This window comes from Leptidea sinapis, chromosome 37, assembly GCF_905404315.1.
Source record: "Leptidea sinapis chromosome 37, ilLepSina1.1, whole genome shotgun sequence".
Classification (NCBI taxonomy): domain Eukaryota; kingdom Metazoa; phylum Arthropoda; class Insecta; order Lepidoptera; family Pieridae; genus Leptidea; species Leptidea sinapis.
In genome coordinates, this window is record NC_066301.1 from 9,154,034 (window position 1) to 9,166,060 (window position 12,027).

The window sequence follows — 12,027 nt, forward strand, 5'->3', positions numbered from 1 at the left end:
AAGCCACAACCTGAGAGTTGAACAAAGACATGAAAGACATGAAAGAAGAGCGCTCGCGAGAGGTGGCGGGTTCGAGTCCCGTATCGTTCATAAATTTTGTTTTTAAATTTAATTTGTGTATGAATTCATATAATAGCTATACAGTAGTTGAAACCATCTTATCACAAGGTTTTTTATGTGTGTGGTCGGCTGTTGTGACGTATTACCACTGGAAGAGATACGTAACAATGGTGAAGGGACTAAATTTTTTTGTTCATTCAACAATGTAAACATGTTATTTTTGTGTTTTATTAATATAGTTCTAATTGCTCTAACATATTCAAGCGAAATACTTCAATAAATTATACCAAGGTATTAGAATAATTCCCCTAAAAGGTCGTGAAGCTTTACCTGTTTCGGTTAAAGTTCGCAAATTTTTCCCATTGCTTGTTGCTAGGTATAACTAATTTCTTATCTACAGATATACCAATAGGGGATATATCTTACCATCAAGTGAAAACGTGAAAATCAGACATTTTAGCAGTATGGCTTTACATAATTATGTTGAATTATGACCATGGGATATTCCACTAAATACTTAAATAATTCAACTACTGGGATATCTAATAATAATTTTATATAAACATTATTAATGTATCTCGAAGTCAAGAAGCAAATGCAGCGTGTTTCGGAGAAGGTTTTCATATATAATTTATGTGTTAATTATTACATATCCGAAACCTATATTTTTTGACATAATATAAATATTCCTATATATTCGCAATAGAAAATATTCAATGAATGACATTTTATTACGATTGACGACCTGTATAGCCGAGGGGTTAGCGATCCTACCTACTAAGCTAGAGGTCCCGGGTTCGAATCCCGGTTGGTGCAAGCATTTATATGATGAATATGGATGTTTGTTTCCGAGTCATGGATGTTTAAATTTATTTATGTATGTTTATATGAATTTATATATGTTTAAGTAAGTATATTGTATTAAATATATCATTGTCTTGTAACCCATAACACAGGCTATATATGCTTAACTTGGGGCAAGATAATTTCCGTAAAAAGTGTGTCAATATTATTATTATTATTAATATTATATGGCAGAAAAACGATTTCCAGGTCAGCACTTGTCTAAATATAATAAACGATAAATTAACGTTTTGAAGTAAAAAAAGGAATACTGATTTTCTACGTATTTACTTGCCGAAGTTTAAAGGAAAGAGAAGTAATATATGATGTCAAATAAAATCCAGATGTCTTTTTACTTGGCTTATTGTTCACCTCCATTGTAATTCTAGACACTATGTTGATTTTGTCATTTTTTTTTTATAATATTGACACACTTTTACACAAATTATCTTGCCCCAAACTAGGCATAGCCTGTACTATGACTGTACAAGACAACGATATATTTAATACAATATACTTACTTAAACATACATAAATACAAACATCCATGACTCGAAACAAACATCCATATTCATCATATAAATGATTGCACCTACCGGGATTCGAACCCGGGACCTCTAGCTTAGTAGTCAGGGTCACTAACCATTCGGCTATATGGGTCGTCGTTTGAAGCCATGTTGTTATAAAAATTCTGTAAGGATTTCCGGTACTGCTTTGAAAAATGTGTGTGGGTCGAATCACTCGGGTACGAAAGCCTACGCGAGGAGTAGTACTACGACGGTTCCTTACTTTTTTTTTTTTATGGAATAGGAGGACAAACGAGCGTACGGGTCACCTGGTGTTAAAATAACGTTGTTGTTTCTTTTTAATGAAGGTACGAGGTTTGGCTGATGGTAGTTGATAAGCCCTGACCATTACATTATTGCAGTGTACAATTGCGCTCGTCACCTTCAGACATAAGATGTTAAGTCTCATTTGCCCACTAATTTCTCTAGGTACGGCGCCCTTCAGACCGAAACACAGTAATGTATACACATTATGTATAACGAAATTCAAGATCATTGGTAAAGATGTTTGTGTGGTAAAGATTACTACAACATACGAATATAAATGATGATACCACTACTAGGAATGGAGCGACCGCCCTCAGGCTTATAATAAAAAAAGTTGTACGATACACACGCTACAGTATACTGCTTCAAGCATTTCGGTGACGAGAACTTATAAGATTTCACCCATCCAAAAAGTGTATGTATATTTTGTTTTTTTTTTTATTTATTTATCACTTGAGCCAGTCATGAGCATGTCGGTGACGCAAACCCATATTATTATCCACCAAAAAGTGCCCAACGCGGCCAAAGAGGTCTCACTTCAAAAGTTGAATAGGCATCATTGCTGCTCTGCGCCATGTATACGTTCCAAACATATTTGAATTGCAAGCATACGTAACTAACGGTAGAACTCACAAGCATGAAGCAATATATTTGCAAGTTAAATACAAGCATCTCACTTGTAAATATATGATTTCAAACTCACAGATGCTTCAGCCGAAGATAAAACGTATAACTTCGTGGCAACTAAAGATCTTTTATAAATGATAAAAGGGTTTGCGCCTTCTTTCGGAATACCCATTTCTACCCCATACCAACTAACATAAAACACAGACGAGAATATACATACAAGCGATACGTAACTCGGGTTACCTAGATTGTGACGTCATCGTAACATCATGATAATATATATAATATTCGTCTTAGCTCGGGTTTACTCGGCGTGCGGTGTGAGTGAGGGCGATATCGGGCGCCGCACGAGCGTCGAACAGTCGTCAGTCAGGTAACTTGGGAAGCACTATCGAGCGAAGCGGTCATGTTGCACGCGCATGCCGGAAACAGCCAAGCTAAGACGATTACCGAATTATCTTAATAAGTATTAGGGACTACGCGCACTTATTCAGCTCCATTCGCGTTTCGCTGAACGATTTTGGTCACACTTATACAGCTCAGCTTCTATCAGCCGCGTACGGCGTCGTAAGAATCAGAATAATAACTTTAAGGGACTACGTGCACTTATTCAGCTGTATTCAGCTTTTGTCCATACAAAACAACAATTTTGTATGGAGACGTGTACGCGTCGATTCAGCTTTCCGCGTCCATTCTGAGTCGCGAACCATCCCTGTAAAGAGCTGTTCCGCCGCATTTGACGACGAACAGCGATGTACGCGGCGGAACAGCGCCGAACGCTCTCTATAGCATTCGCATAATAAAAACACATTTATCCTCATTTTTTTCTGGTTTGCCGCGAAAGCAGAATGGACGCGGAAAGCTGAATCGACGCGTACACGTCTCCATACAAAATTGTTGTTTTCTATGGACAAAAGCTGAAAAGAGCTGAAAATGCGCGTAGTCCCTTATTCCGATCGGTTAAGTAGTTTTAGCAGTATAATAGAAGAGAAAAACCGGCTGTCCATTTATTAGTATGGATTTGATTAAAAATCTTTAAAAGTTTAGGTATAGATTTAATTAAAAATCTTTAAAAGTTTAGGTATGGATTCGTACTGAACGAGTCATTATTCAATTCAACCTAGTCGATAACCAACGAAGCATTAATAATATTGAACTGAACTTAATACATCTTCATGCACATTGCACTTGTCTTATCAAACTGCAGCTGACATTAAAAAGCTGCGTTCGACCCGTACGTGCATTCACATTGCTACGTCGGGGAGTGTCGGGAGTGACAAAGTAGACACATGGATTTATCTTCATATTTCCTTTGCGAGTTTCACTAATGCATTTCTTTGAATTTCTAAGTGTTCTTTAAATAAAATCGCTGGAAATAGTTCAGTTGACGCCATTATTTTTATTTTAAATGTTGTGTTTTGTAGTTTGTATTCTATTAATTATATTTTGAAAATCTCATACGGAATTTGTCGATTTTTACTTATTGATTTGCATTTTTTTGACTTACCCTTGTAAGGCATTTATTAATTGACGTTTGAGTATTTTTGTTACATCACTTTGCATAATATATTGTAATCGAAGTGATTTGTAAGCTTAATTGATAATAAGAACTTATAATACCAGTCTGTTTTGAAAATAGCAACCTTAGAGTTTCTTGCCCGTGCTTCTTTAGAGAAATCTGCCTTCCGAACGAGCTGTATGAAAAATTACATATTTCAAGAGTAATTTAATTTACCTACGAAATAAAATACTTTTGATTTGATTTGATTATGATAACCATAATGTAGAATAAATAGTAAAAAAATTATTATATTAGCTACTAATTAACCATTGATTTTTAAATAACCTTAATTCTAACTTTAATAGGACTTTCACGACAATCATCGGTCTTTGCGTGGCAGACACATAACATGTTTTCCCGATTTTTCCCACGGGAGTATTTTCGACGAACCCAATTCAAATCGACCAAAATACACGAGTCGGAAATAGTTTTGTGTTTTGTGGAAAAAAATCCTTAGAACACTCACATACACGGTGCTTTAGTTTGTTGCATGTTGTGCGATGCTGAAATTTGGGAAAAAATTCAAGGAAAATATCTATCTTTTATAGTGAAACTTTTATTACATCGCCACAAACTTTTTCGCCCATCCATCGCATGTCGCATTACAATGGACTGAAATACTCTGCGGCCGATTACAGTATGGGTGAAGAAGTAATTTCAACTACTGCTTTCAAGTCAGTTTGACCGCGCGGTTTAAGGCACCAGATTTAAGCTGTGGTTCCCGAGAGGGAGAGTAGGTTTGTACCCCACACCTGACAAAGGTGATTGAATGCGTAAGCCATAATATATTACTTTGTTATTTTTTCTATGCTGATATTAACCTTCCAAAATTGGCAAGTGCCATAGGGCACTAGATTTTTCAGAACACCAAAATCGAAAGTGCCGTACGGCACTCTATTCCCTCACCAAGTTCTGACCGTTATTTTGTCTATAAGAGGGTTTATTTTGCATGGACTTATAGCTTGTTTCAATAGTTTCCAGATACTTATACTCAAATTATCCTAATTATAAGAAATCTATCAATACACGTAAAATAATAATACAGAACAGAAAATCACGCCGATCTGAGGCATACCGTGAAAAAAAAGTTTCACTTGCATCGTGGTTTCATAAAACCACACAATTGCTTTTTATGGAACACTTCGCGTGATAAAAAGTGAAAGTGAAAAAAAAATTGCTCCTCTTTACTACGAATAAGGCAAGGTGTCCAAGAAGATGTTATCTCTTTGAATATCACAAATAAATAAATGATCTTGACATAGAATCACCTATAAAATCTAGAAGTCTAGTTTAGCGTTTCAGCAGTCTCCAATGCGAATTCATCTAGAGTAATTTATAACTTCATGGTTGATCAAAAATTATTCTACGGCTTAACTCCATCCTTGGCACAGATGTTGCTCACCTAATAGAAGGTTACATCCACTACCATGCTGGTACCTTTTTTGTTACTTAACCTCTGATATGCCAACACGTCCGGCGCGCCCACAGAAGCCACCTGTGGTGTTTTGGCGCCAATCGCGGCGCCGGCCACTTGAGACGCTATACCCACTTGTGCTTACAATAGTCTAGGTATCATTATGCGGTTTATGATACGGGTTGCTATATAAACAAGCTTGGTTATTGTAAACAAAACACGTAATTTATGATAGATTCGTGCTGTGATATCGCCGCTCTTTCAGAGTTAAATAAATATTATTCTAATTTTCATTTTTTTTTGTCAATTTCAATCTTTATCTTTTATTTACCACACATTTCAATTGGAAGGCTGCTTTGGACAGGATTTCGGCTAGATTATGGGTAACGGCGTCTATTTCTGCCGTGAAACAGTAATGTATAAACATTACTGTATTTCGATCTAAAGGGCGCCGTAGCTATTGAACTAACTGGGCAAATGAGACTTAACATCTGATGTCTCAAGGAGACGAGTGCAATTGTAGTGCCGCTCAGAATTTTTGGGATTTTCAAGAATCCTGAGCGGCACTGCATTGTAATGAGCATTGGTTATCAATTACCATCAGCTAAACGTCCTGTTCATCTCGACCCTTACTGTCATCATACAAAAAAATTCAAAGACAAACATTGCAAACAATGCGCGAACGACTTCGTGCAACTTGCACCAAACATACTTTGTTCTACACACAATTTTCTTCCCAACAAATGCAAACAGTTTACTTAGCACTGTACGTAATGTTCTATTTAGGCCAGTATTTACATACAAACTGCTGGGAGAATGACGCTCGCTTGTTTACGAGTTTCATTATATCGCATTTCACGAGGACTTAATTAAAACTAAGGACAAACTCTCCTCATTATTCTCAGATCTATTAAACATGATACGTGTGTTTTGATTAAATTGAGGGACGGATAGTTATTATCATTATAACTATCACTTCTATTGAAGTTTCCATTTTACTTAAAAATCTATATTTTATTGAAAAAATCATATTCTTTTCAATACACACACATTATTTTAATTCATTTTGAATATTATGATGTTTTCACTGTATGAGTTTTTTATGGAAAAAGAGGACAAACGAGCGTACGGATCGCCTGTTGTTAAGTGATCACCGCCGCCCACATTCTCTTGCAACACCAGAGGAATCACAGGAGCATTGTTAGCCTTTAAGAAAGGTGTACGCGTATTTTTTTGAAGGTACCCATGCCGTATCGTCCCTGAAACGCCGCACAAGGAAACTCATTCCACAGCTTTTTAGTACGTGGAAGAAAGTTCCTTGAAAACCGCACTGTGGCAAGCGGTCACAAGGACGGTCACCTACGCGTTGGACAGACCTGATAAAGGCTACGACACAAACCACTATAGTCCAATGTTCCCGTAACGCTGATGACCGTGGCAAGTGGAGGCGCTTTGCGAGGGCTGCATTATCTACCATAGATACGCCTTGTGTGTACCTACAGTCTCATCATGCAACCACGACCACTCTGTCAAGAGTGAACGACTAAGAAGCAGTTTAAAAAATTAGACATAAATGACAACAAATATTAAGAAAAACTAAAAAATAAATTCACATCTCACATCTCTAAGAAACAGCGCGTTCCAGGGAAAAAGCGGCTTGACAGAAATACAATCAAGTGATCAATTTTTTTTTAGAAATACGGATCCGTAAAGAAAACTTTCAGGACAAAAATAGATTAGAGACTGTTTCAATAAGATGATTATATAGGACGTTGTGACTGTTTCTATGAGGCGCTAGTTTCAAACTTAGTTTCGAATTACGTGATCCAGATTCTCTACTGGGAATCGGAAAAGCTACAGACACTGTGAAATTCTCGTAAATGTTATCTATGTTTTCATTTTAATATATATGTATACTAGGTGGTGACTGGTGTGTTTCGCTTCACCTAAACTAAAACTAAAAAATATGCTTGCTACTTTCGAAATTTGTAGAAGTTCAATAACTGAAATAATTAATTCGTTTTTCCCTGTTCTTAGAATTATTCATACTGTAATAAAATTTGAAATTAAAAATAATTATGGATCTCGAATCGATACGAAAACTATCCTATCTTTCAAGTTCCATAAAACTGCACACAGTGGGCAAAATTTTCTTAAAATTGCGTTCAGTAGTAAAGTTCATCGCGAATGACGTAACACGAATATTATATATACTTAAAGGTTTCCTTATATATTAATAATACAGCCTAAAAATAGCGCTGATGGTGATAAATAGAACCTTTGACGCTCGCTACGGTGCTCCCGTTTCGATCCTCGCCCGCCGGTAACCTTTTACCTTTATTTATTTGCAGTGTGTATGGATTGATAAATCTACTATATTCAGTAACTCTTTTGGTTTGTTTAAGAACTTCTCATTCAAAACTCAACCTTTTCCGAAAAGGTGTTAATTTTTATTTTTAATAAAAATATTTGGTAATTATTACGACCTGCCCATTACAATGCAGTGCCCAGAAAAACCCAAAAATTCTTGCTTTGCTCTTCGAGAACACTTCCCTTAAAGCCTAGGCTTGTATCGGAATACTGGGTCTCGAAATCTCGAGCGATTGCCAATTTCGTGGCCATCTGGAGGGCAAAGCCAAATTGGCTTCGAAGAAGCTGGGCGTCATAAATAGAGCACGGCAATACTTCAAGCCGGCCCACATTCTAGCGCTCTACAAAGCACAGGTCCGGCCACACACGGAGTATTGCTGTCATCTCTGGTCTGGCGCACCCCAGTATCAGCTCGAGCCATTTGACCGTGTGCAACGCAGATCAGCTCAAATTATCGGGGACCCAGTGCTCTGCAAACGGATGGATCACTTGGCGTTGCGTAGAGACGTCGCTTCATTGTGTGTCTTCTACCACATTTATCACGGGGAGTGTTCCGAAGAGCTGTTTTACCTGATTCCTGCCGCCGAATTCCACCTATGCACGACACGCCACAAGTTAGGATATCATCCTCACCATCTGGATGTGTGGCGGTCCTCCACAGTGCGGTTTTCAAGGAGCTTTCTTCCTCGTACTACAACGATGTGGAATGAGCTTCCTTGTGCGGTGTTTCCGGGACGATACGACATGGGTACCTTCAAAAAAAGGTCGTACACCTTCCTTAAAGGCCGGCAACGCTCTTGTGATTCCTCTGGTGTTGCAAGAGAATGTGGGCGGCGGTGATCACTTAACACCAGGTGACCCGTACGCTCGTTTGTCCTACTATTTCATAAAAAAAATTGCGCTCATCACCTTGAGACATAAGATGTTAAGTCTCACTTGCCCAATAATTTCACTAGCTACGTCGCCCTTCAGACCGTAACACAATAATGTTTACACATTACTGCTTTACGGTAGAAATAGGCACCGTAGTGGAACCCATAATCTAGTCGGAATCTTGTGCAAAGGAGCTTCCCACTGGTAAACTGGTATCTTTGATGCATAACTAATATTTTTCTCAATAAAACTCAACCTTTTCCAGAATGGTGGTAAGTAGAACGATTGACAATCATGCAAATAATTATAATAGTAATTTTGAAATTATTTTAAACATAAAATTATTTTCACTGCAAAACTTGTACACTTGTAACACTATAAAAAATACATTTGCTTGTTTTTCTTTTGGAAAGTACTCTGTGAACGGGCATGGCCTATTTTAGCAAACGGACAAGAGGCCCACGGGATGGGGAGAGGTGAGGCAACCGCCCATGGATATCCGCAACAACAGGTGTGTCAAGAAATGCGTTGCCGGCCTTTAAGGTGGGAGTATGCTTTTTTCTTGAAGGTCCCTTAGTTGTATCTGTTCGGGAAGACCGCTGCCGGTAGTTGATTCCACAAAGTGGCTGTGCGAGGCAAGAAATTTCGGACAAAACGCGCGGTTGTGGAATGCCAGACGTCTACGTGATGCGGATAGTACTTTGCAAGTAATGTCCGGTTGTGGAATTCGGCCGCTGGAATCAACCCGAACAGCTCCTCTGAGCACTCCCCGTGATAAATGCGGTAGAAGATGCAGAGAGAACCCACATCTCTACGCAATGCTAGAGAATCAAGCCGATCGGAGATGACTTGATCGTCGATGATTCAAGCCGCTCTTCGTTGTATGTGGTCAAATGGAAGAAGCTGGTACTGGGGAGCACCCGCCCAGAGGTGAGAACAGTACTCCATGTGAGGCCGAATTTGCGCCTTATAAAGTTGCAGGCAGTGGCTTTTAGTGAAGTACCGTCTCGCCTTACTGAGTAAACCAAGCTTTTTTGAGGCCAGTTTGGCCTTCTCTTCCAAGTGACCACGGAACCGAACGTCACTCGATATATCGACGCACAAACTTGTGTCTTCTTGGGGTTGAATTGGACTAAATTTTGTCGGCCCCACCAAGAAGATCACCAGCTGAGCGACCCTGACGGAAACCTTACTGGCACTCGCTGATCAGCTGGTACCCTCTAGGTATCCCAAGAGCTGGCGGTTGATGATCGACTTCATTACTTTGGAAAAAATGGAGGTAATTTCAATGTGGCGGTAGGTTAGTAGGCGGTTTCTTAAGGATCGGGTGCACTAAAGCCGCCTTCCATAATTTTGGGACTACGCCTGATGAGTAAGAGAGCCGGAAAAGACGGGTTAGGACCGGCGCCAGTTCCGGAGCACATGTCCGCAGCACTATCGGGGGAATGCCATCGGGCCCGCTCGATTTGTGAATGTCCAAGGACCATACAAAATTCTTACATAACTACTAGTACCATAACCTCAATATTTCTTCTTTTTGTAAAGATTTCTTTTCAAATACTTCACAGCACTATCATATAAGGAATAACATTATTCTTACTGAAGATAAAATAAAACAAATGAATGTTTTGTTGAGTTTTAAAACACCTATTTCATGGGCTTAAAATCAGGTTGGCATTTGCATGTATAGACAACAACAAAAATATAATTCTATCACAGCCAAATAACCATCCATTTTATAATAGATCATAGCTTTTATTTGTGTAAACATAGTAATTTCTTAATAAAAATCATCAAATAAACAAAAATGATTAAAATTTCTTTTAACACATCGGTATTTTAAAAGTAGGAAGAATCTATTGAATATTTTACAGCCCACAAAAATTTATATAGGCATACCTAAGGAATCTTATTAATAAAAGTTTTACTCATAAATTTTTACACATAGGCTGCATGTGAAAGAATGAAACTCCATTCATCATATCATTACAGGTGCCCTTTTATTAAATTTTTATACGAAGATATATTGAGCATTCTGTTTCTAATAATTCTTTATACAAATATCTGAAAAATTTGCAGATTTTTTTTTTATTTAGCATCTAAAAAAAACACAAAGGTTAACAACTTTTGCTAATAACACTTAATCGTCACAACTCACAACTTATGCTATAAATTAACACAGTGAAAATATTTTAAAAGACTTAGAAACGAATAAATAAAAATATTGTTCAAATTCTCTTAGCTGCTATAATTTATGTTATAGGTATTCCTTTATTCTATAATTAATGTAAGTATTTAAATTTTGCCGCTCAATGAAGGGCAGCTCATTTAGCATCGGCAGTTCGTTCGCCGTACACGTAGCAGGCCCGGAGAATCGACAACCGGTTCTGAGTTATGGCTTACGATTAAAACTTACGATTTCACCATAATGATCTTTTCAAAGTTATAGCTGTATTCTGTTCATTTAATTTGGTCAAATATATACTTTGCGTTAGTGGAATCCATCATTGATTGTACCAGTATTTAACCAGTGGGAGGCTCCTTTGCACAGGATGCCGGCTAGTTTATGAGTACCACAAAGGCGCTTATTTCTGCCGTGAAGCAGTTAAGTGTAAGCATTACTGTGTTTCGGTCTAAAGGGCGCCGTATCTAGTGAAATTACCGGGCAAATGAGACTTAACAACTTATGTCTCAAGGTGACGAGCGCAATTGTAGTGTCACTCAGTTTTTTTTTGTTTTTCAAGAATCCTGAGCGACACTACACTGTAATGGGCAGTTCGTATTAATTACCTAATATTTTTATAAAAAAAAAATTACCGCCATTTCGGAAAAGGTTGAGTTTTACTGAGAAGAACGGCAGGAAACTTATTGCCTTTTAGTTAATTACGTTCCTTGTATAGTGATGCAACAAAGATAATCAAACGTCAGGAGGGAGGTATCAATTGCCATCAACTGAACGTCCTGCTCATAGTTATTAATTTCTTACATACTAAACCTACTCTCAGCGTCGAAAGCGAAGTAATAGAGTACGTTGAAGAGTACATATATTTAGGAAAACTGGTTTCGTTCAGAGAGATCGACTAGGAGGAAATAAATAGACGAATGGTGCTGGCATGTAAATTATACTGGTCCCTGAAAAATATTCTTAAATCTATGCTATCTTTTGTTCACAAACGGAGACTCATGGACTCTATCATTCTACCTACACTAACCTATGGCAGCCAGACCTGGTCTTACCCATAAGCTAACGCAAATAGACTGTCGGTATGCCAAAGAGCAATGGAAAAAGTCTCCTAGGAATAAAACTTAAAGACAGGGTCAGAAATGAAAAAAATCGGAATCGTACCAAAGTTACAGATGCTATACAACATATCAGAAGACTAAAATGGAAGTGGGCCGGTTATGTAGCGACTTGAGGATGGGCGTTGGACGAAAGTGGTCACAGA

The 12,027-nt window shown here is 38.0% G+C and overlaps 1 protein-coding gene across 1 annotated transcript in view; it reads right to left on the reverse strand.

Moving 5' to 3' along the window:
* LOC126975752 (connectin-like) overlaps nt 1-12,027 on the reverse strand; it is a 102,472-nt gene that overhangs the window by 55,593 nt on the left and 34,852 nt on the right. The gene's annotated exons all lie outside the window — the stretch shown is intronic.